This window comes from Canis lupus, chromosome 36 (assembly GCF_011100685.1).
Source record: "Canis lupus familiaris isolate Mischka breed German Shepherd chromosome 36, alternate assembly UU_Cfam_GSD_1.0, whole genome shotgun sequence".
Lineage (NCBI taxonomy): Eukaryota > Metazoa > Chordata > Mammalia > Carnivora > Canidae > Canis > Canis lupus.
In genome coordinates, this window is record NC_049257.1 from 928,220 (window position 1) to 954,526 (window position 26,307).

Consider the following 26,307-nt stretch of genomic DNA (forward strand, 5'->3'; position numbering starts at 1 on the left):
ACTTTTATTAAAATATGTATTTTCTTTGGACAGACAAATCAAAATAGATTTTAAGTCTTCCAGTGGAATTTATGTAGCATATTCAAATAAAATAAAATCACAGGTTCTGGAGAGTGTTTTTCATCCCTCTAAACCTCACTCCCCTAACTCTGTTCCTTCACTTCTGGCTTCTGGTGCTAGAACATATCAAGTTAGCATAATTGGTAGAGTGGAGAAAAGAGACAAATACTCTTTTTGTGAATCAGAGGTGGTCCATAAAAAGTATGCCATCTTTACAGCTGGTTATGGGCAGTGACTATTGAAATGGTTTATAGTAATCTCAATCTCAGTTAAAAATAACAAGACAAAAAGTCTCAACACTGAAATGGTTCTCAAAGCCTTCTCATCTCTTGTATATACAGAGACTGAGAGACTTGTACACACAGAAATGTCATCTCATAAATTTTCTCAAGAGATATTTTTGCTTCTCATTTTTATCATAAACAACCATTCCCTTTGCTACTACTGATTAGTTATAAAATACTATACTTACACCACGTAGTTCAAATGCTGTTAATAACTTCTTATTGCCTCCAGGATAAATCCAAAATTAATAGTCCTTGCTGACAAGGATTGTGAGGAATACCAATAAATTGCAACCCTGTTTCCTACATAAGTTCTAAAAAACTGGAAAATTGAAAAGATGTTAGTGGTAGCAGGCTAAAGTGGTACTTTTATTAAGGATAAGATTAAATTGTAAGACATAGGTTACTTAGTATGAAAACCAAATGGTTAACTGAATTAGAGAATCAAGCAGACCTATGAAATGTGACATGGGATATTTGGGGAGGACATATCCCGTATCTATTCAAAATAAATACATAAAGAAATAAATAAGTAAATTAATAAAATTAATAAGTAAATCTTTTTTTAAGCCTTAGAACACACACAGATCACATCTTGTGTTTCTTGTCACTCTAAGAAGTCCTTATTTTCACAGGAAATTGGCATATTACACATATTTTCAAATTAATGTTCAGTTATTATTTCAGTAAAGTTTAAGTGCTCACTCCATTCAAAGCATTATATACTAGGCTTCATGGGGAAATTTGGTATAGGTTTTAGTATTCTCCTAAAGCATTTTCCCAAAGTTCAGAAACTAGTGGGCCAGATGAACACATAAACAAAAGCAAACAATAACACAAAACCTTTGGGATGACACTAAATAAGAGAAATACTGTTATAAGTGAATGATGTGCTATGATGGTAGGAGGAAAGAAAAGTTAATTTTCTATCCAGCAACTGATTCTAGTTAAAAGAAAATATTATAAATAAATCAGAATTAAGAAAATGCTTGTTTCTGTATTTATCTTGAAAAACCTAACATGAAAGATAATATACTCTGTTCAGTCACATTATAAAATTACTGAAATATCTCTCCAGAAATATTCTGATATTTGAACCTTTATTAATCATTCCATTAAGACTCTTCCTTCTCGCGGATCCCCGGGTGGCTCAGGGGTTTAGCGCCTGCCTTCAGCCCAGGGTGTGATCTGGGATCAAGTCCCACATCAGGCTCCTTGCATGGAGCCTGCTTCTCCCTCTGCCTGTGTCTCTGCCTCTCTCTCTCTCTCTCTGTCTCTCATGAATAAATAAATAAAATCTTTAAAAAAATAATAAAAATAAGTTAAAAATAAAAAAGACTCTTCCTTCTCACATAATGCAGTACTCCTAGTCTTCATTAAATATGACTAATGCGATAAGTATTAGGCTGTGAAAATTTCTTCAGAATTAGATTTTTGCTAAGAAAAGATTTAAGGATCTTAGCAAAATTGGGATATTTTTGACATTTATAAGAAACTTTGATAGGATAACAAAAGTCTGTTTGGATTAGTATAGAGAATCTAGTCAGTACTGTTTCATAGAACTCTTCGCTATGATGGATCTGTTTTAAAATTCACACTGTCCAATGCAGTAGCCATTAGCCCCATGTGAATCTTGAGTACTTGAAGTGTGGCTATTGCAACTGAGGGACTAAATTTTTATTTTATTTCAATTAATTTAAATTAAAATAACCACATGTGGCTACTGGCTACCATATTGTATAACCAGCTCTAGAATGAATATATGAAAATTGGTTGGGGCATTCTTGGTTAATTGATGGGGTAAGGAAACCAAAACTGACAAACCAAGGTAACTGGTGGAGCCTCTGCTAGTCCCTGAAGCCCATTCAGCCCTCATTTTCCTCTTCAATGCATACAACTAATGTGGCAGGTCTGCCACTTGGTGCTAAAGGAGCAAGTGATCCTGACCATAAAAGTATGACAAATGATGCATCTAAGAGGTGGCAAAGTGGAGCCACCTCCTCCATCAGGAGAGTTACATCTAATGAATTTCATCATTTCCTTTCTGAGGTGTGCATGTCTAATAGGAGACAGTCAATAATTGCCTACTGAGTAGATCATCAAACAAAGTGAATTAGCTATACAATTGGAGAGGGGTAGATAAATAGAAAAGATTGCAAATGTGGAATGTATAGTATTTGAGATTTTGATTTAATTTGTTTTGAATTTATAGATCAAGTTGGGAATAATTGATATTTTACCAGTATTGTCTACTAATCCATGAAAATAGAATATTTCCTATACTTTTACGTCCAATTTGTTTCATCCAAGTTTTATAATTTTCCACATACAGGTTTCATACATATTGGTTTTTAGTTTTGTTACATTGTGGTCTAAAAACATACTTTGTATGTTATTTATTATTTTAAATTTTTATGGTGTGTTCTGTGTTTCCGAATATGGTATTTTGTGGAGTCTGCCAAGTGAGCTTGCAAAGAATGTGTATTTTGCTCTCATTAGGAGTATTCGCCACCTACTGTCAATGTCAGTTAGATCAAGTTGATTCAGAGGGTTCTATATTCTACTGATTTCAGGTTCAGGTCATCTATATCCTTACTGATTTTCTACCTGCTAGGTCAACCAGTAATTGAAAGAGAGGTTTTGATGTTTCCAATCATACATACATTTTAAACTAATCTAAGTATACTTTGAAATGATGCTATACCACTTCACATATAATACAGGTATCTTTTAATAGAGTATTACTAATTCCTCTATCGTAAGCCTTATGAAATTTATTTCATTCATTTCACTTGTCTATATGCTATATCAGCTAGTAACATTATTATTATTATTGCTTTAGATAAACAGCTATTGTTCAAGTGATTTTACTTATTTTTATTTTTTAAAAGACTATTTATTTTAATAGAGAGCAGTAGGAGAAAGAGAGCAAGAGAGAGACAGCAAGAGAGCATGAACGGGGGGGAGGGGCAGAGGGAGAAACAGATTCCCTGCTGAGCTGGGAGCCTAATGCAGGACTTGATCCCAGGACCCTGAGATCATGACCTGAGCTGAAGGCAGATGCTTAACCAACTGAGCCACCCAGGCATCTGGTCAACTGATGTTAAACAACCTTGGTTAGGTAACTGATTAGAGATAGAGGTCGTTCCAACAAATGGTGCTAAAATAATTGACTATCTATATCCATATATATATATATATATATATACCATATATATATATATGATTATATAAACTATATATATATGAACCTTAATCTAATTACTTATTCATTTAAAATTAACTTGAAATGGATTGTAGAGCTATATATATTCGATGTAACTATTAAAATTGTAGAAGAAAGTTCAATGACTTAGAGTAGGTGAAGATTGTTTAGGTAGGACACAAATAAGCAAATCATAAAGGAAAAAGACATTGAGAAATTGGACGTCATAAAAATTTTCAATTTTGTTTTTCAAAAGAAAAAATATACCACAAAGTGGCAGAAAACATATAACTTATAATGGATTTTATCCATAATATATAAAGTTATATATTAACTTTATAACATATAGATAATAGACTTATAGATATGGAATTTACAGAGGTAATAGACTACCAAAGTAAAACAAAGAGGCAAAAAATTGAATCAGACACTTCACCAAAGAAGATAATGTAATGATAGATATGCATATAAACAGATGCTTCACATCATAGCATTAGGGAAATGCAAATTAAATCCAAAATAAGAGCACACATCTACGAGGATGCCTAAGTAGATGCTACAGTGAAGAACAACTAGAAATCAAATTAATTGATGGTGGAGATGGAAAAAGATACAGATACTTTGGAAAACAGTTTGGTAATTTATAAATTTTGTCATATACTTACCTTACATATCACCAATCTAATTCTTTAATATGTAACCAAGAGAATACATACACAAAACGGTCCCTGTGCAAATGTTCAAAGCTGCTATATTTGTAACATGCAACAATTGAAAGTAATCAAATTCCCATACAATATTTACTGAGAAATACTACTTAATAAAAGGGAACACACTGACACACAGAACAGGACTGAAATCAAAGTGAAAGAAGCCAGGCACACAAAAAACACACAGAAAACTGAGGGGTGTAAGATTCTATTACTATGAAATTCTAGGAAAGAAGAAAAACATGACAGTTACAATGATTATCAGGAGCTGGAATTATAAGGAGCAGATTGTCTGCAAATGAGCACAATGAAACTTGTTGGTCTGGAAGTAGTCTATATTTTGATTTGGTGGTAATTATATGCTGTCAACATTTGTCAAAAATAATCTTAATAAAAATGAATTTTATTGAATCTAAATTATATTAATATATATAACTTTAATGGAATAGGATAAACATCAAACAACCCAACTCTTAGCCAGATTATCATAAATTTTCATAGTAAAGGCCTATATGCTTCAGTATGTATCACCTTGTACAAATTTCCCTTTCGAGGAAGAATTGCAAGGCATGCCAAAAAAGCAATATAAAGCATAATGTGAAGCAATATAGTCATTATCAGAACCAGATTCAGACATCTTTCAGATGGTGGAAGTGTCTGATGTGGAATTTAAAAAAATTATTATAATATGTTACAGAGTCTCATGGAAAATGTGAGCAACATGCAGTATGAGATTGGTAATGTCAGTAGAGATATGGAAACTATGAGAGAAAATTAAAAGGAAATATTAGATATTAAAAATGTAGTAATAGAAATTAAGAATGTACTCAAAGTGCTCATACCTGATTTAACATAGCCAAAGAAAGAAATAGCAAACTTTAACATCAGGTAGCAGAAATTACCCAAACTGAAATGCAAGGATAAAAAAGATTGGAGAAGGGGGTGCCTGGGTGGTTCAGTCCATTAAACAGCTGCCTTCGGCTCAGGTCATGATCACAGGGTCCTGGGATCAAGCCCCACCCCAGGTTCCCCACTCAGTGGGGAACCTGCTTCTCCCTCTCTCTCTCTGCTCTTCACCCTGCTTCTGCTCTCTCTTTCACTTTATCTCAAATAAGTAAATAAAATCCTAAAAAAAAAAAAAAAAAGGTTGGAGAAGGAAACAAAACAAAACACAACACCCAAGACTATGGGACAAAGTAAGAAATACAACATTTATGTAATTGGACAGAAGGAGAATGGGAAAATGAGAAGATGAAATATTTGAAGACACAATGATTTATTTCCTCAAATCACAGATCCCAGAAGCTCAGAAAACACAAGTGGGATAAATATAAAAACCATGCACCAAAAAAAAAAAATAAAAAAATAAAAAAAATAAAAAAAAAAACCATGCACCTAGGCAATTCATATTGAGATTGCACAAAACTAAAGACAAATAGAAACCTTGAAGGCAGCCAGAGGAGAGGAACCTTACCTAGAAAGGAATGACGATAATTAGAGCCAGCTGCTCATCAGAATCTTTGCAAATGGGGAGAGTAGTCAAATTATTAAAGTATTAAAAAGAAAAAAACTACCAATGTAGAATTCTATATCAAATGAAACTGTTCTTCAATAATAAACATTTTCTGTAACAAAAATTAAGAAAAATTTATTGTTTGCAGACTGTACTATAAGAAATTTTGAAAGTTCTTTTAAAGGAGCAAGATAACACATCAAAAACGGATTTACATAAAGAAAGTGTATCAGAAAAAAATGAATATCAGTATTTGATATTTTTCTACAAGAAAAGATCTGTTGTTATGAGTAAGGACCAAGATAAATAGATGGGACATCCTTAGACACTTCTGAGATAAAAAATAGATCAGAAATGGGACCATGATTAACTGACACATGGAAATATATAGGTCAGCATCTATAATGCTAACCTAGAGAAAGAATTTCTGCCGTGTTAACATAAAATTTATTTCTTTTTTTATTTTTATTTTTTTTTCACTTTATTTCATGACTTTATTCCCGTCTAAACACATATTTCTTTTTTTTAAAGATTTATTTATTTGTGTGTGTGTGAGAGAGAGCATGAGCAGGCAGTGGGGGAGGGGGAGTGCAGCAGGAGAGACTCCTCAAGCAGACTCCGTGCTGAGTGTGGAGCCCAACCCTGGCTTCACATCACACCCCATGAGATGATGACCTGAGCCACAAACAGAGTCAAGATAAGTTGAGCCACCCAGGCAGCCCATGGCATGTTTCTGTAAAGTCCTCTCTAGAGTGGTGTCGGGGATTGAAAGTAACTGTTCGCCTGTTACTGCCCCACGATGCCTCAGTATAAGCTCGCCTCCAAACACTTGTCAGATGGAGATCAAGATAGGAAGGGTAGGTACTATTTCCTATGTCTAAATATTTACATTATAAATGTATAGAAAACTACTAAATAAAATATTTTTATCCTTAAAAAAAGCTATAATGAGATATTACTACATATCATTTTTAGGACCAAATCAGAATGGATGACAATATCTAGCAGTGCACAGATGTAGAGCAACTGGGTCTGTCGTAGGAATGTGATTTAGAGGAAAGTTTGCAATCTTTTATGAAGTTAAAGTATACTTCCCATACCATTGGCAATTACTCTCTAGGTATTTACTCAGGAGAAATGACTACTGATATATTCACTTAAATGGATGAATCTTGATATACTGCGGGAAATACGTCAGACACAAAAGGCTGCATATCATTTTATTTATACAAATGCTATAAAAACAAATCTATACTACAGTGACAGAAAACACAAGTCTGAGCAGTTGTGTGACTGGAAACAAACACGGGGACTTTGAGGATAATGGATATTGTCTGCTTTTTGTTTGGAATAGTGGTTAAAGGTAGGTACATTTGTCAGGAATTGAACTACACATGTGAGTATATTGTATTTGAATAATACATCATTAAAGTTTGTCTTGAAAAGTATGTCTTAACCATGATGGCCAAGAATTAACCTTGACATTAGTAACATACTGGATTTCCTTCTCTTTCTCTTTCTCTCTCTTACTTGAAGATGGACATAACTAGAATCTGCTTGATTATCTTAAGAGATATTTAATCATCCAGAGGAGGGCAGTCTCATTTATATTCAAGATAATGAAGCTATATATCTAATAATTATAGGGGTGTGATAAAAAAACAAACAAACAAACATATCCACCATTTGCAGGTTTCCAGCCAGAAGAAATGTGCTCACAGGCTGGAACAATGAATCCAGAATAAGAACCAGATACATTTGCAATTATGTATTAAATTGATTTAATGTGATGTAGTAAAGTTTGCTCTTTTATATTTTGTTGTAGATCTGTGTCCAATGAAAAATATGAAAATAAAATTACTATCTAAAGGTACTTTATATTTCCTGCAGAAATAATTATACAATTATTAGAATCATTTTGTCTGGAATAACATATTTGGAAATGTAGACTGCCTATGCTTTGTCACAACCCAGAAAACCATGGTATTCGGGAGTAGTGAAATATATACATTATTTTGTTAATACAATATATCCCTCACTTGTAGGGAAAATTTAATTATTTTTAACAAATATGAATTCTCTGAATTAACATGGAGAATGATCAGCTCAGAATTAAAGAGGAAAATTTTAAATCAGTAACCGTAAGATTAAGTTAATTTGATTAAGAAAAAGAGAGATTACTGTGCTCTAAGACTTATTCAGTGGAATTTGATGCCTTTAAATTGACTTTAAATATACAGCATAATTTCAGCTAGATCAGAGACTGTGAACTGAGTTTTGAATTACTATTGAACACATAATTAAAGTAACCACTTTAAAAGAAATGCTACATACACTTTTCTGGAGAGATTTTGGACAGATATAGGACTCTGTGTGTGTGTGTGTGTGTGTGTGTGTGTGTGTGTGTGTATAAATAGTACAAAATCGGAGCTTCTGCTGCCTTGGTTTTATCAAGGCTTCACTCAAACTGGGCAAACGTGGAAGTTATTTAAGCTTTATGTATTTTTGTGTTTCCCCTTCCATAAAATTGGGACGATGGTAAATAGTGTCCACCCCATATACTTGTTATGCTGATTAAGTGACAATATATGTAACACATTTAGAACAGTGCATAGCACATGAACACAATTTAAGTACTAACTGTTTGCTTTTTTTATTGTTTTTATTGGACATTAGCCCAAGTTTTCATTGGAAACTTTCTAGTAGTACTTATAAGAATGAGTAATGTGGAAAGAAATGGAAACTTTTGGTGGGTAGAGCAGAACTAGAGAATGTATATTATACGATGTAAGAAGCACTGGAGTGAGATTTTTTTTCTCTCTTGTTCACTGATATATGCCAAGTATCCCAAATAGAGTCCGGCATAGAGAAGTCAATAGATGCTTGTTGAATTGAATTGACATTGCCATGAAGATACGATTCCCTCATGTCCAACACTTATGAAAATTAAACATCCAATTACATGAGAACAATTATAACTCAACATGTAATACGCATGAGAAAAGAATTTGAAATTGCTTCGTGAACTACTGTCCCAAACTTGAAAAATGAAATCTGCATGAAGTAGATAATTTGGACGTAGGAAAAAAAGGCTACAAAATGCCTTGATAATAAGTCAGTGGCATCTGATAGGACAAAAAAAAGATGGCAATAATTTACATTAGCTGAGGAAAAAATGGGAGGAAATGTAAAAACTCTGAGGAAACAAATTTTTGTTGATCAGGGAATTCCTTAGTTCTATTCTATGAGGAACGTATCACACTGGACCTTGCACAATTAAACTTGGCAAAATTTGGTTTCATCTTCCTCACTTCCTTTTTGCTAGTCTATATGGTTAAAAAATTGACCAATATGAATGGAATTTCATGAAATGATTATCATGAAAACTAAACTTTTAATTCTGTCTTGGACCTCCATATATAGCTTGCTTTAAAGTCTTAGGATTATCTCTTTATATGAGCAGAATGACTTTACATAATGGTCCCAGATGCTTCATTACAAAAGAGGTAATGAACCTTCTTCAACACCTCAAGCTGAGCATCCGTGACTGCTCGTCAGTGAGTGAGCAAATTATGTCAGTTAATCGGCAAGGAAAGAGCAAGTTGCTGCTATCATGTGATTCTGTTTAGTTTCCTGTGATGCTTAATGTGAAAAGGAACTTTACCCATTGTTCTATCTTTTCTATTCTCCCATCAGTCTGTTTTTCCTGAGACACATATTCTTACTCTTTAAGTTATCATGAACTATTGGTAAGACCATGGATGATTTGTAAGATTGACTTGCACACTGAACTCAACTTTATTTCGTAAATAGCTAATGCAAAGAGATACTCTGGATCTGAGCAATTCTCTATTCAAAACTTTTGTGCATTCAGGCAAAACTGAATTTCCAATCTTGATATATTGTGAGTCTATAATTTTAAAAGATATGCAGGGTGTGGGTTTTGATGAATGCAAGTTAATATGGCCATGCATATTACCTGTCCAGTTTTTTCACCCAACTGATCTCTCACTGGAGAGTTCATGAAATAGGAGAGCACATAGGAAAAATGGGGCCGGAGTGAAGAAACAGAGCTGAAGGAAACAATATCTAAGGGTGAAATGTGAAATATCTAAAAAGTGAAATGCTTTTGCTATGCTATAATGGAAGATGAACTAAAATTTGATCAATAAGCAATCTTAAAGGCCACTTCTAAAAGAACACTCTTCTTATAGTTGCACTTAAAAAAAAAAAAACATTTTGAATTCACTGAAGTAGTTTTACCTTGGTGTGCTATAAAATAAGAAAAAAAAAAGGATTCAAATTGGTTCAGTGATGCAAAAGAGTAAATATAAAATAACTGTGAAAATATAACAATATAATGATAGATGTTAAATTAGTTGTCCCTTCCCAGTAGCATGAATAAAGAGCTATTAACCATAAATTGCAATGGAATTACCTATTGGATGACAAAACCCCCCATATAAAGAGATTTTAAAGCTGTTTGCTAAAGTGACTACTACTACTTATTCCTATAGAAAACCAGATTCATTACTAACCATCAGCAGTGAACTATGTCAGAGTAAACTACTTTTTTCTACAGGTTAAAATAATTAAAAAAAAATACCTCAAAAGGTTCATGGTTATCTGGAAAATCAAGTTTAAGTGCATAATCTCCATAAACAAATTTAACCTATTGTGATAGGCTTATGTAGTACACAACTTAAATTAGCAATGCATACATAATGAAAATTAAACAGTTTCATATGTAGTTATGAAAAGGTGAAGATGAAATCATCAAATATGAAAGAAAAGAGTAGAATCAGGCAGCCCGGGTGGCTCAGCGGTTTAGCGCCGCCTTCAGCCCAGGGCCCGGTCCTGGGGTCCTGGGATTGAGTCCCACATCGGGCTCCCTGCATGGAGCCTGCTTCTCCCTCTGCCTGTGTCTCTGCCTCTCTCTCTCTCTCTGTGTCTTTCATGAATGAATAAATAAATAAAAATCTTTTTTAAAAAAAGTATTATCAATAAGATATTTTAAATATTACACAAAAAGTCTATATATTGGTATGTGTTCATGTGTGTGTTTATATAATTTTGCATAAATATAAGCATATATATGTGTATATATGTGCATATATATACTTATTATATAAACAGGTAGAATGTTAAGGATTTTAAGAGGAAACTATAAAGAAGAAGAAAGAGATTATTGCTTATCCTCAGACTCGAAAGACTGTTATTTTACATTGGTTCACTAATTTAATCTGTAGCTTGTCTAGGTAAGTATCCAAAATATGCCTTTAACCTTATGATATAACCAAAAGTCCCTTTAAAAAACAAAAAAATAAAAACAAGGCTTAGATAATAAAAGCCAGGGTCTACCTGACAATATTTCATGTAGTTCTGATGAGTTTTAAGAATGATTATGTTCATTTAGACATGTACCTTGCTGAAAGTTGAGCATCTTGATTTTTATGACACTTAAATATTAGAATTATCATATATATTTGGCTCAGACAGTAAATGCTTATTAAGTGAGTATTGACTTAGGTCTTGGGTACTTTGAATGGTTGTGTTTCTGAGTTATCTGGATACTTTAAAAAGGACAAATATACATATTTGGATACTTTAAAAAGGATATATATATATATATATATATATATATGATGGATTTCTGAAATTTTAATGACCTTTTTACACTATTCAGCTAACATCCTATTTAATTTTTTGACTAATATAAAATCTTTTTTTATTATGGCACATTATTAACATCCTGGTTGCTTTTATTATTCACTAACAGAAAATGCCCAAAGGTAATAGAAAATCAAAATTCAGTTAAGTTAATTAAGCGATAAGATTTATAATAACTATGAATAACTACAAAGATCAGCAGCTGGTTTATGCAGGTGGCCAATAAACTGTTGGAATGTCCAAAACATAAACATAAGGGGTGGCAGTAGGGGGCAGGTAGTGATTAGATATGGGAAGGCTGAGGTTAGCTTTTAGTTTGGGTAGAACATTGGACTTTTTTTTCTTCCAGTAGAAATTTCCTCTATGAAAAAAATAATTATCAAAATGATACATTTCACATGATGGGGCCCCTTGTAGCAAATTTACATCATTTAATTTTGATGTATTGAAATTATTGCTAGGGCTTCTGAAAAGGATCTGATTTAAAGATCAAGGAATCAGTTAGGTAATAGGAAATCTGAGTCCATTACTGGACAGATAAATTGAAGAACTGATATAATTTCATTTTTATAAATTTACTGATGAATCATATAAGCTTTCTTTCAGGATTATATCTGATCATTTAGAACTGTAAACCTTACAAACCTTCATTGACCTATTGATGTTTTTAGTGCCATAGAAACTGGCAGTATTTTAACCTGACTTGAAGGAATACATTCGGATTGATATTTAGAATAAATATTGATATTTAGAATAAAACAAATTGTGCTTTCATGATTCCACTCTATGTGTTCACTATTCTAAACTTCCTTTTCCAGGTTTTGTATTCCACACAACCCCACTTAACTACACCTCATCAGAATTCACGTATATATATATATACAGTTCACATATATATACCTCAACATACCTTTTTCTATGAAATGTGACAATGTTATTATCACAATACACATCTACCACTTGAACCTAATCCTTATTTCTGACCTAAGAAATCCTATACATTAACTTTTTCTTTTTCCTGATATTATACCATTAAGAATAATCAGTAAGAGGATCAACCCCATGCTCAGCACTGTGAGGTGAATACTTGAATGAAATAGTATCTGTATAACAGCCAATGAACCAACAATGTCAACAAACAACTATTTTTTGACAGCAAGAAGAAATGCATGCTATGATTTATTTATTGACAATGATTTCCAGAATGTACTATATGCACCTCAAGGATGCGGTAGAAAACGAGAGTATTAGAATTATTTTATTTTTTTTAAATGTTTTACCTTACTTGAAATGTTCTATTTTTGGTTTGCTGTAATACCGTTATTAGTCATTAACAGATAATCATAATATATTACAGATATATAGTCACATATTTTTTAATCGGTTGGAGAATATGACACCAAAAAATGTTGAAGACTTTTAGGAAAGCATGTTAGGGAGTTTAACTGAAAAGTAGAATTGAATATAAAGAAAATGATGGGTTAAGTGCTTATTAGAGTGGTTATTAGAGTGGTTTAACTATAAACTGTATCATGTAAGTGGGGTATCCACTACAGTTCTCACTTACTTTTCTAAAAATTTTTATCAGCAGGAAATAGATGTACACTTCAGCAAGTAGCCAAGGAAAGTGTAATACAATAACTATTTACACAGGAGTCAATAGAGATTAGATAAAACAAGGAATGGTTGGTTGTACCAGGGGTTAAGTCATCACTACTCCTAGACCTTGAATGGAAAGGGAGAAGGCAATTATATGAGCTCATAAAAAACCTCATACCTTTTTGCAGAGGGTCACCTGACAGAGACTGTGGCCTTTGGTGTGGGGACAGATGATGTCTATTTTCCAAGGAAGAACCAAAGGAGTAGATATCTTGACTTTATTTTTTGCCACCCTCTAAACTCTTACTGGTTACTCCCATTGGCCGGATCCAATCTGAAGCCAGAGAAGGAAGTGCACAGATATAGTCCATACAGGACAGCCTCCTTGGGTATAGTTTGAGAAAGAGAGTGGAGTGTGGATATGCAAGAGAAAATTGAAAATTTCTGCATTCCATTCCTCTTTATTCTTGGCATCTTTTCTTTTCCAGATGAAAAAAAAAATGTGTCTCTAATACAAGGGATACATGAATCCCATCACCTACCATAACCTTATGACTTGATGTCAGTTTAGTCGTATCCCCAAATAAAATCTAAAATGTTGGCAAACCTCAGTACTCTTTATGTAAGATAATCTAGGGGGAAAAGTGAGGGAAGAAATTCTTAATTAACATAAAATATAGCTTCCTTAGTCCTATTACTTATGTAACCTCTCATATGACCTTAAATGACAATTGTATATTCTTTTAAGCTACATCCATTCAATGTGTATTCTAAGCTCTGTCAGTGACTGGGCTATAGTATTCTTTATCTGGTGATATGATCTTGGGGTATAAGCCTTTGATTGCTTCTGCCTTGATTGGATTTCTTCATTATTCTGTTACCTGACCTTTTATAGAAGTGAGGCAATCTAGAGAAACCTCTAGGTTCCAGAAATAGTTCTTGCCTCCATTGTGTGGCAGCAATCTGATTTCCTATTCTTAAATAGCATCAATCACCTCAGCCTCAATGATTGTAGTCCCTTTCTCTGCTAAGTTGAAGAGCTTGAGGAGTTTATGATGGCCTGAGGGCATACTCACTTTCCAATTTAACAGAGATTGTGTTGTCTAGGGGAAGCATTTCTTCTGTGGAAACTAGGGCACTTCTCCTATTTGCTGAAAGAAGCTACTCTCACTACCTTCCTTAGTTTCTGGACTTGTGCATTTTGACAGCAGGAGAGATGGCATGTGTTGGATAATGGTGTAAGGTCTATAACATCTGGTGGGACGCTGTCCCAAATCCACAAGATTTTGTCATTCTAAAGATGCTACAGCAGTCTTTAGCAGATTATTCCATTCTATCAGATCTGCTACTTGTAGATGTTGAGACCAGTGGATTTGGGGGTGAGCTCATGGACACATTTCTTTTGTTGCAAACTACTTCCCTTTGTCTGAAGTAAGATTATGTCAGAATCCAAAGAAAATAGGGATTTTGTAAGCCTACAAGTCATGAAGCTGACAGAATTGTGACCAGAGTAGAAAGATTCCAGATATGTCTCTTCCTGCAAGAAAACATATTTTCCCATAGTGATAAAAGGAGTCAAGTAGAACCAAGGTCATACCGGTTAGGCAGAAGGTGTCATATGAATGGCTTTGTGTTGTCTTCTGCTATCAGCACACTGGTTGGCCATAAGCAGATCAACCATGAAGAGAATTTCATGTTGTCAAACCTGGCCCCTTGTGTTATCCTGACCTACTAGTATCTTTCCCATTGAGCAAACACTTGGATTAACAAAAATGAAGACTCATAGCTATAGAACAGATAATTTTGTGCTTCTGATTATTGAGGTCCCTCTGCAGTGTCAGCCTTCTCTGGAAGATTAAATGGGACATGAATATCCATATTTTATACTCTTTCGAAGGGGACCACTCCTATACTTCATCAGAACTTCTTGTCATCAACTGTCCAATTGGGTTCTTTTAAGTCCCTTACCAGTGGCCCAACTTGTCAGCTACTGCTCGAAGATTAGTGTAGATCATGACCTCAAGCTATCTCTCCCTTTAGGGTGGGCAAGGGGGTAAGGGGGTGGGTAAAGTGGGTATATTTTTACAAACTTGATGAATCATATGTGTGATGATATATCAATGCTGGGAGTTTATCATTGTGTATCTTAAGAACAATTTATATTAAATATTGGGCTATGTAAGGGGCTTCTTTAAAATGACCATTGTTATGGTGTCTGGGTGGCTCAGTTGATTACAACATCTGACTTCTGCTCAGGTCATGATCTCAGGGTCCTGGGATAGAGCCCTGTGCCAGGCCACACTCAGTGGGGAGCCTCCTTCTCCCTCTCCCCTTTCTCTCTCTGCCCCTCCCCCTGCTCCTGCTCTGTCTCTCAAATAAGTAAAATCTTAAAATAAAATAAAATGACCATTGTTCCACTTGAAATGTGCCTTTACAGAGGGCTTCCCGAAGCAGCTGACAGCCTAAATTGTTGCTTTTGCTTCCAAAGAATTTTTTTTTTTTTTTTTTTGGCAGTGTAGGCAGAGGTAGGAAGATGGGATTTCCTACTTAAATCTCAAACTAAGGCTATTACTAGAGCTATTGCAAGATGAGGGCCTTTTAAATACTTTTAATGAGGAAGCTCATTCTTAATGTAGACGGAAATAATTTCATATTTCAGCATTATTTTATTACCTCAGTGAACACTTTAAACGCTGGGCCAATTGTTTCCAGGAAACACTTCTGACTCTAACATGTGCCAAACAACCTCTTACTGTATGTAAGAATAGCTCTAGCTTAATAGATGTGTACAACGTTTTTTAAGGATTATGAAAAACAAAGTAAAACATTTTATACTAATATAGGAATTTGCTTTTTCCTAAAAACAAACCAAGAACTTTGCTACTTGTCTTTGCTCAGCTACTAAATGTTTTCCTTATCTGTAAGTTATACTGAAGCTCCTGGAAAGAACTTTCCAGCCGGGGAAAAAAAGCATAATTCTTTTTGGGTGATGTATCTGTTTTTCACCTGTTTTTCATCACTCATTTCATACAGTGAGAAGCTTTCCTTCCTTCAGGAACTCCACCCAACACTGATCCCTCCTTTTTCATGTCGCCATTATCTACTGACTTTACTTTGAACCTGTCACTGTCACAGCAAGTTGTGTCTCTCTTCACTGAAGCCAGATTTCTGATTAATATGGACTGAAATCGCCTTACGAGGCAATGGACTGCTTGAGAAAATACAGATAATTCAAAAGAAAGGATGTAAAAGCTCTCCTAATCTAATGAATAGCTACTAATCTTCACTGTTGACAAGGACACATACATCATGGAACTTAATTTTTTATAGAAATGGGCATTTTGTAACATTCGTCCATGATCTCTTTTTCTCATTTGATAATAATATGAACATCTTCCATATCATTAAATATTTTTGTCTAGGAAATTTTTGATTATTGTATGGTTTCATTATATATAATACAGCTTATAGTATTTACTGCGTGTGCATATGCGTATACACAGGGAGAGAATATACATTTATTTTCACCTGCATGTACAGACACATAATACGACTTTAATCACCTATATTGGTAAAACATTGGACATATCGTATCTATACTTCCTGAGAATATAATTTTTTTAAAAGAATTCTTGAGTTAAAGATTATAAGCTATGTTTCATTTTCTTGTATAAAGCATTATAGGAAGGTGTGATATGGGCACCCACTATAGTACTTATGTGCATTGACATATAACATTCATTCATTCATTCATTCATTCATTATGTTTCTAAGTTAACTGAGGTATAATTGACAAAAATCTTTTAGATTTATGATGTACAATGTGGTATTTGGGGTTTTTTTGTTGTTTTTTTTGGTTGTTTTGTTTTTTAAAGATTTATTTATTCATTCATGACAGACACAGAGAGGGGGAGAGAGAGAGAGGCAGAGATACAGGCAGAGGGAGAAGCAGGCTCCTCGCAGAAGCCGGATATGGGACTCGATCCTGGGATCCCGGGGTCATGACCTGAGCCGATGGCAGCTGCCCACCAGCGTCCCTACAATGTGGTATTTTAATATATGTGTCTCCCATCCAAGTACTAACCAGGCCCGACCCTGCTTAGCTTCCGAGATCAGATGAGATTGGGAGCATTCAGGGTGGTATGGTCTTAGAAACTAATTAACATATCTGTCACCTCACATAGTTCTGCTTTTGTTTTGTTTTGTTTTGTTTTGTTTTTTCCCCTATGGTGAGAACATTGGATCTACTCTTTTAACAAATTTCAAGTATACAAAATAGTATTATTTTTAAAGTTTTAATTTAAGTTCTAGTTAGTAAACTAGAGGTTTTTCATTTTTTAAATACCACAATCTCTTCTACATATCTCTCAGATGGGAAAAACTTCTATTTTAACTCCTCTGTTCATCAGTCTTTCCATAGAACTAGGTTGTCTGAAAGCCTTCTTCTACCTTTTTCAACTTGTTCACTGATGAATGAATAGTACCAGGCACTGGGACCCAAAGCTCGCAGTGGTCTCTTCAGCCTGTTGCTCTTCTGGTACTTACATTGGCTTCTCTTGGTCTCCCACATTGAATTCTTTCTGGTTATAAAACCCAGTGTCATGGGACGTCTGGGTGGCTCAGTAATTGAGCGTCGTCTCTCTTTGGCCCATGGCATGATCCTCAGGTCCTAGGATCAAGTCCAGCATCCAGCTCCCAGTGGGGAATCCGCCTCTCTCTCTTCCTTTTTCTGTGTTTCTCTCATGAATAGATAAATAAAAAATAAAACCTAATTTAAAAAACAAACAAACAAAAAACAGTACCAGCACCGATTTGAGGTAAAATGCATTGGTGAGTCTTCATAGACTAAAGGGGAAAGAGCAAAGTGCATTAATAAAAATAACACTACTATGTATAATAGATAGGTCCAAAATCCCACCTGTTTAGCAAAATATAGTTGTTTTTCTTTCATGTAAATTATGCAACATATGTACCTTATCAGTCAGTGGCTCTCCTCGAAGTGGTGATTCACACCCCCATGTTGCTGTCTTCTTATTTTGGCTCTACTGTTTTCTTTACTTTCTTTCTTTCTTTTTTGGCGGGGGAGGAGAGAGGGAGATAGAGAATCTTAAGCCGGCTCCATACCCTGTGTGGACCCTGATGCAGGGCTTGATCTTACAACCCTGATATCTGAGCTGAAATCCACAGTCAGACACTTAACAGACTGAGCCACCCAAGTGCCCCAGCCCTGCTGTTTTCAACGTGGCTTCCGGAATTGTTGTATTGAGGGAAAGAACATCAAGAATCACTAGGCCTGGGTTTGGATCATATCATGTCTGTCCTCAGTTACAAGATGCATTTAGCTGCAGAGGAGGCTGGGGAATGCTGTATGGGCTATGTGCACAGGTAGGAGAGAAAATGGACTCAATAGTTAGACGCTCTGCCATAACATGTGAACGGGTAGGGATAATTAACTATTATAATAGGATAATGGAGTAAGGTAAATGAGCTATAAAATCATAGAGGAGAGAATATTTACCTTTCCTTAAAGTTGATATTGGTGAACAGGGACTATTTTGGTCATCAGGAATAGAAGAAATTTCCCAGCCAAAGGAAATATGGAAAGTTAGAGGTGATAAAAAGAATAATTCCTATATAGCATGGTTAATATGTTTCTTCATTAAATTTCTGCCACTTTTTCAAAACATATTTTCAGAGAAATTTGTAAGGATGGATGCATAAGGAAGTATATAAATTGAATCACGATTTATAATAGAAATTATTGACACAACATAAATGTTCAGTGAGAAAGGATTGGTTAAGTAAATCATGGTATAGCCAAGCTATGGCATATTTTGCAGCCGATAGAAAGTAGGTATGGATTTACATATTTATTTAGAAAGATTCCCACAATTGCTTTTCAAAGGATAAAAATGAGCATTCATAATGATGACCATGCTAAATGAAATGATAAAATTCTGTGTGCTTGAATGATTCTACTTTAAATAGTATGTCTCTGTGGAGATTAATCATTCAAGCAGGAGTTTCAATGATTGTTCATTTTCTTTTTTCTTTTTTTTTTATTTTTATTTATTATTTATGATAGTCACAGAGAGAGAGAGAGAGGCAGAGACACAGGCAGAGGGAGAAGCAGGCTCCATGCACCGGGAGCCCGACGTGGGATTCGATCCTGGGTCTCCAGGATCGCGCCCTGGGCCAAAGGCAGGCGCCAAACCGCTGCGCCACCCAGGGATCCCTGTTCATTTTCTTTTTCATAATGCCTACCTACCTCCCACTCTGTCTCTCTCTCATCTTTATCTCTATCATCTTCTTTTCTTTTAAATGAGCATATATTATCATACAAATTATATATTTTTATTTAAAAATAAAAATTGGTTGGAAAAAATTTTAAAGTTTTAAAAATAAAAAATTGGTTGGAAAAAATTTGGTTGGAAATCAGTGACCCTTCAGTTCTGCAGATGATCTCTCACTTAGCTATCTGATGAAACTACTACCTTATTAATGCTTAATGGGAGGCACCCTCCTGGGAAACAGTAGCTAATGTCTGCTGGACTTGATCTAGTCAAGGGCTTGCTATTTACAACTTTCTTGCCACATAAAAATCTAGTTGCTGAAATGTAATGGACAGAAATCAGAACACCATGTAATGGCTAGGATAAAAAGTAAAAAAAATGTTATTGCCAAATGTGTCAGATTCATAAAAGGTGTATATAGATCTTCTTCAAAGAGATAGTAGGTGAATTGCTATTTATACATTAAACAGAATGAATTTGATTGTTAAATATATATTCAGCGTTTGTTATTATATTTAAAGTCTGTTACTGTTTCGAACAGAAATACGCCTAAGTAAGTAAATATAAAGTTCCTTGTTCCTAAACAAAAATTACCCTTGACAAATTCAGGGTCTTTAGAATTAGCAAACAAGCATGGCCCAGGGAACTGTGGGGAGAAGACAAAATAGTTTGATGGTGGAAGTGTGGTCCCACTGCTGGTTTGATTTCCTCATCTCTAACTCTACCACAAACACATTTAGGATTGATGAGAAAAAAAATGCTGTCTTAGAGAAATTGATTGATTAGCAATGAAGGATCAGTATTCAAAGGTGGGAGAGACTGAAAGTCAGAGTTTTAAATTTATTACAGTTGACAATTAGACGATAAAAGTGAGAGAAGAGCTATATTGCCACCAAAAAGAATGTTTTTAAAGGCAAATATACGGAAATGATCAACTAAGTAAATTTGAAAATGTAAATGCGATTTGAAGTAATTCCCTGGAGAGCATGGCACATGGAATAACATTAGGCTTTGGTTCAATATGATGCTTTTACTAACATACATCATGTATTACTGTGTTCTTTAACCAAATAAAGTTATTACTCTAAAATCAACTTAAGGGGGCGCATGGGCAGCTCAGAGGTTGAGCATCTGCCTTTGGCTCAGGTTGTGATCCCAGGACCCTGGAATCGAGTCCTGCACTGGGCTCCCAGCAGGGAGCCAGTTTCTGTTTCTGTCTGTGTGTCTGCCTCTCTCTCTCTGTGTCTCTCATGAATAAATAAAATCTTATAAATAAATAAATAAATAAATAAATAAATAAATAAATAAATAAATAAATAAGTCAACTTAAGCAGCACCTGGATGGCTCAGTCTGTTAAATGTCCAGCTCTTGATTTCTGCTCAGGTCATGATCTCTGGGTCCTGGGATTGAGCTGCGGAACAAGCTCTGTGCTCAGCAAGATTCCACTTGGGATTCTCTCTCCCTCTCCCTCTGTTCACCAACTTCCATGGATCATGTGCTCTCTCTCTCTCTGAAATAAACAAATAAATAAATAAGATATATATAAAATAAATAAACAAATTTTTTCTCACTTAGTTTTTTTTCTAGATACAGACTGTCTTATCTCTCTTTTTGCAAATAAACAATGCTCTTTGTTAAGGGGACATGTCTGCAATTGAAAAAAGTATGTTCATAATACAATGTACATAACCAATAATGAAATTAATATGTAGTATCCCATTGATAGATTGATCAGTTTGTTTGTTTATATTTAGGTAGTTATCCTCCTTAGCAATAGGAATTCTAAGATAAAAGTAAATCTCCTTAAAATCTTTGCAACGTGAACTATGTTTAAAAAATACAAATGCACATATACGTAAAGATTCTGCTTTTATATTTCTACAAGCTTTACAATGTCATTTTGACTGAGCTTAATAATTATTTTTTAATGATTTCACCATATAATTAGGGAAAAAATGACTTACAGCACAGTATATTACTTTTGCAGTTCAAACCAGCTTTGGAATCGGGACATTTCCATTCATATTCAAATTAATAATCATGAAATCAAAATGTAGATTTTGTTGCCTTTTGTGTTACATTTGCCTGTTAGAGCAGAAAAGTTAAATAAATAATGATGCTTCATTTTTTTTAAAGTTTGGCTTTGGGGGACATGATATTGTGTGGATGTCAGTGGTCTTTTTTTCTTTTTTAAGCTACATAAAGGAGAGAAATGAACAGGTTAGAAAAAAATAGGAGTTGCTTTTTAAACAAATTACAGATCAGAGATAAACTACATACCCAATCCCTTAATCTGTCCCATTTCCTATTTATATTAATTGAAGGAAAAATACTGGCTTGTCTAGTAAGATGCATTCTTCCAAGTAACACTCAGAAAAAGAAAAAGGCTAGTTCTACATTGTAATTACTTAGCATTCTTTTTCTTTTTTGCTTGAACAAGGTGAAAAATGTCAGTAGATCTGCTCATGCAAAAGAAAAGAAATATAAAATGTCAAACATGCATTCATTAGAGGTTATTATAGAAAAAAGTATTTAACATTAGGGAGGAAACACTTAACCTGATACACATTAAGTTGTTACCTATTCTCCTCTAAGAAAATGAGAATAATTAAGGAGAATGATTATAGGTGCTGCTAACTGGTTCTAAGTTTAAGGATACTGTTTATGACAGTTTTGTTTTTATTGATGTTAATTCTATAACATGATCATACTTACTACCACTGACAAAACTATTGTCTTGAGAATGTTAAGCAAAGCAAATGGCTGTACCTTTGAATATATTGCAAAATCCAAGTACTTTTGTGTGCCTTAACTTGATCTTCATGCCATAAGATGCTGAGTGTCACATTTTTCCACTTGAAATAAATGTTAACTCCTGACTGCTTCCTAGACTTGGTAGCATTTTGTGGACTCTGGTGCATTTTTTTCTGCAATGTGATATACACCTGTTGGAGTGTATAGAGGGAATTTATTTATTTTTTATTTTTTTAAAGACTTCATTTATTTATTCATGAGACACACAGAGAGAGGCAGAGACACAGGCAGAGGGAGAAGCAGGCTCCCTGCGGGGAGGCCCACGTCGAACTCTATCCCCGGGGTCACAGGATCACGACCTGAGCCAAAAGCAGATGGTCATCCATGAGCCACTCAGGTGCCCCTATAGAGGGAATCTAAAAGAAATGTGAATGGTGAGTTGATTTCTTAATTTCTAAGAATTCTTGACCTCAAATTCTTTAATCACTTTTTTATTTTCTGAAGGACTTTTAAAATTTAAGAAAATTTTTGAACAGCTCTTTTAATGTTATTTTTCCCTTGAGCTCTTTGCTCTTTTAAAATAACATGTACATATGCATGTATTTACATATGTATTAATTCATATCACGTTAGTTTTCAAAAAGTTTTTCTTCTCTCTTTCCATAACTGCCATCATTTTTATGAGGAAAAAAAAGCAACTTTAAATGGTGTGTTCCTAGTCTTCTCTTGTCGGTTACCTTGCCCAAGTCCTGCTCAGTCCCTTAACTGAGGGATCCCTGGGTGGCTCAGAGGTTGGGCGGCTGCCTTCGGACCAGGGTGTGATCCTGGGGTCCCGGGATCGAGTCCCACGTCAGGCACCCTGCTTCTCCCTCTGCCTGTGTCTCTGCCTCTCTCTCTCTCTGTGTGTGTCTCTCATGAATTAATAAATAAAAATAAATAAAAAAGTAAAAAAAGAAACCTTAACTGATTGTTGAATTGAATAATGGGAACTTGCTGGCAGCATGACAACTGGCTGTGTTTACCCCAGAAAGGAATTCCAAAGGGATTAAGGACAGAAATAAAACAAGGAATTTGGATATATGTGGCGATACAGAAAATGAATAATGTACTGCACACACACACACTTAAACACACACACACACACCCAAACCGACTTTCTTGAGAATTTTATGCCATTTCTCCAAAACAGAGATGATAGGCATATGAGGTATAATGCAACAGCTGATGACAAGAATGATATTTAAATATATACATTTTATTACTAAAAGAGTGAATTATTAAAGAAATGAAAATTGAAACAATACTAAGATATAATTATTTTGCCTATCATTTTGGGGGGGAAGATAATACTATACAATGCTGACAAGAGAATGGAGAAAGTAGTGCTCTGATTTTCTGCAATAAGGAATTGCTAACTGGTAAAACTTTTTGGAGATTAATTTGAAAATACATCTTGAAGTTCAAATATTGCATAACCTTTGACTCAGCGATACTATGTTTATAAATGTACCATATGTACTAACACAAGTCATACAAAAATGTATGCACAGGAGTATTTGCTGAGTGAGTGTTGAGCTTTAGCTCTAGAATCAGACAGACCTGAGTTGTAATTACCACTTCATTACTTTATTTTTTAATATAGATATTTTTATTGGAATTCAATTTGCCAACATATAACACCCAGTGCTCATCCCATCAAGTGCCCCCCTCAGTGCCCGTCACCCAGTCACCCCCACACCCCGCCCACCTCCCCTTCCATCACCCCTAGTTCGTTTCCCAGAGTTAGGAGTCTCTCATGTTCTGTCTCCCTCTCTGATATTTCCCACTCGTTTTCTCTCCTTTCTCCTTTATTCCCTTTCACTATTTTTTATATTCCCTGAACGAATGAGACCATATAATGTTTGTCCTTCTCCGATTGACTCACTTCACTCAGCATAATACCCTCCAGCTCCATCCACGTCGAAGCACATGGTGGGTATTTGTCGTTTCTAACGGCATGACTTTCTAGATATGTGAGCTTAGGCAAGTTACATAGCATGTCTAGATTTCACTATCCTTTGAGAATTGAATGAAATGATGTCTATAAAGTGTGTAAGAAAGTGTTTGGCACCTCATGAGTACTTGAGAGATGTTTATTAGTCTTTGTAATGAAGATAATATTGTTATAAATATTATGCAGCATCATTTATAATAGTAAAGATCTGAAAACAAGCCCCCTATTCAACTGGGATATCAGTTAAATAAACTTAGGTTTATTGAATAGAATACAACAAAGCCACTAAAAAGAATAAGATCAATCTATGTGAAAGTAGAGGCAAGAAATACTTTGAAAAAATAAAGTTTTAGTATTAATAGTATTATTCCATGTGTGTGAAAAGACACAAATATATTTTGACTAGTCTATATCAACAAAAAGAGGGAAAAGCATATGAACCAACATATTAATAGTGGTTATCTCTGGGAAGTTCACTAATGAGCCATTTTTATTTTTTCTCTGTTATATTTTTTGAGATATTTAATGTTTTTTAAGGTCATTCTTTATTGTCTGCAAAAGTAAAAAAAAAAAAAAATTGTCAGAAAAAAATTAATCCTGCTTTTCTGGCATTAAGGATACAGACCAGAATATGTCATCTATCTGTATGTATGGAGATATAAAGATATATTCATATACTTTATCTATCTATAGACCAGTGTATGTCATCTCTCTCTCTCTAGATAGATAAAGTATACATATGTGTCTATATCTCCTATACATACAGATAGATGACATATTCTAGTCTGTAACCTTAATTAAAAAAATAGGACACACATATAAAATATTAATGGTAAGTAGGTATCATGTAGCCTGATATGTTCTTTATTTGAAAGTTATAGAGAATTATGGAAATTCATTAACAATTTTTGTGGTATCAGTACTTGAAAAAGAAACCCTAGGAATGGAAGGAACCTCAATACTTCTCTGAATCCAGCATCTCAGCAAGAGCACAAATTCACTGAAAGCCAACTCCACTAACTTCATCTGATTTGGGGGATAATAAGCTACTAACTCCGAAAGTAAAATATTGCTGTTAGAATTTTATTTCTTAAATTGATTAAAATGTGCTTTCTCATAAAATTCCTGCCATCATTTCTACTTTTGCTTCATAAACTGAATGAGGCTCTTTAGAAACTTTCTTTAGATGATAGCTTCTTAAATAGTTTCAAGTTGGAAACACGTAATTTTTTCATTTAAAATTTTCCCCAATTCTTATTATTTTCCTGTGTATCAGAGGATTTCCAGGCTTATTACTTTCTTGGTGCTCATATCTGAAGGTTCTCAGAGACACTTATTCTCCTTTATAGTCTGACTCATGCCATTCCAAAGTCAGGATAACCTTTCACAGGGAATAGTCAGCTGGGTGATCCAACTGTTTATTATTAGTCCTAGCAATATCAGGCTTGGTATTCTCTAACTATAAACATCAAGGAAGACAAAAGTTTGTTTACTATTTTCTAGTTTCAAGCCTATTTTATTATTTTGGAATTTGTATTTTTATGAAGTATAATAATTTACAAATTATTTTGACAAGCTTTATATCCTTTATAAATTTTGCAAATTTTTAAGGTAATCTGGATCCAAATATTTGCCCTATTAAGTAATGTGGGAAGCTCATTTCAGTACAATTAATGTGTTAGGAACTATGAAATAACAACACATTGTAAGAGTCAAGACGAGACCACATTCCTTTCATTTTAACTTAACATCATTATGAAGAGTAAATTAAGGGTTGACTAGATTTTTAAAATTATATATTAACATACATACACACATATGCATGCAAACACTCACACACACATTGAAACATGTACGTTAGAGCAAAAAGGGACATTAGTGTAGTGATAACTTGTAGGGCAATGACCAAAACATTAGCCTTATATGGGATCCTAAGTTCTCTTAATAAATAATCAAGCCTAGAATTTTGTTGTGAAGTTCCACTTACCGGGCACATAGTTTCAAATTCAACTTGACATTTGAAATTACATGTCACCACTATGAAAGTCCTTGTATTTTTTTGAAAATGCTTTGACAGGGAGTCAAATTGCAATTGAGATGAAGGATTATCAAAGTTGCTTGCTTTTATAAAGATGTAGTGGGAGGAGAGACATGTAAAATATCAAAACATATAGTTGAATGTGAGAATAAATTTATCTTGGTATATTTTCAAAAGTTCTCTTTTA

The 26,307-nt window shown here is 34.3% G+C and overlaps 1 protein-coding gene across 3 annotated transcripts in view; it reads left to right on the forward strand.

Annotated features, from left to right (window-relative positions):
• The window catches only part of GALNT13 (polypeptide N-acetylgalactosaminyltransferase 13), a 576,595-nt gene that overhangs the window by 223,273 nt on the left and 327,015 nt on the right, over positions 1-26,307 (forward strand). The window lies entirely within an intron of this gene.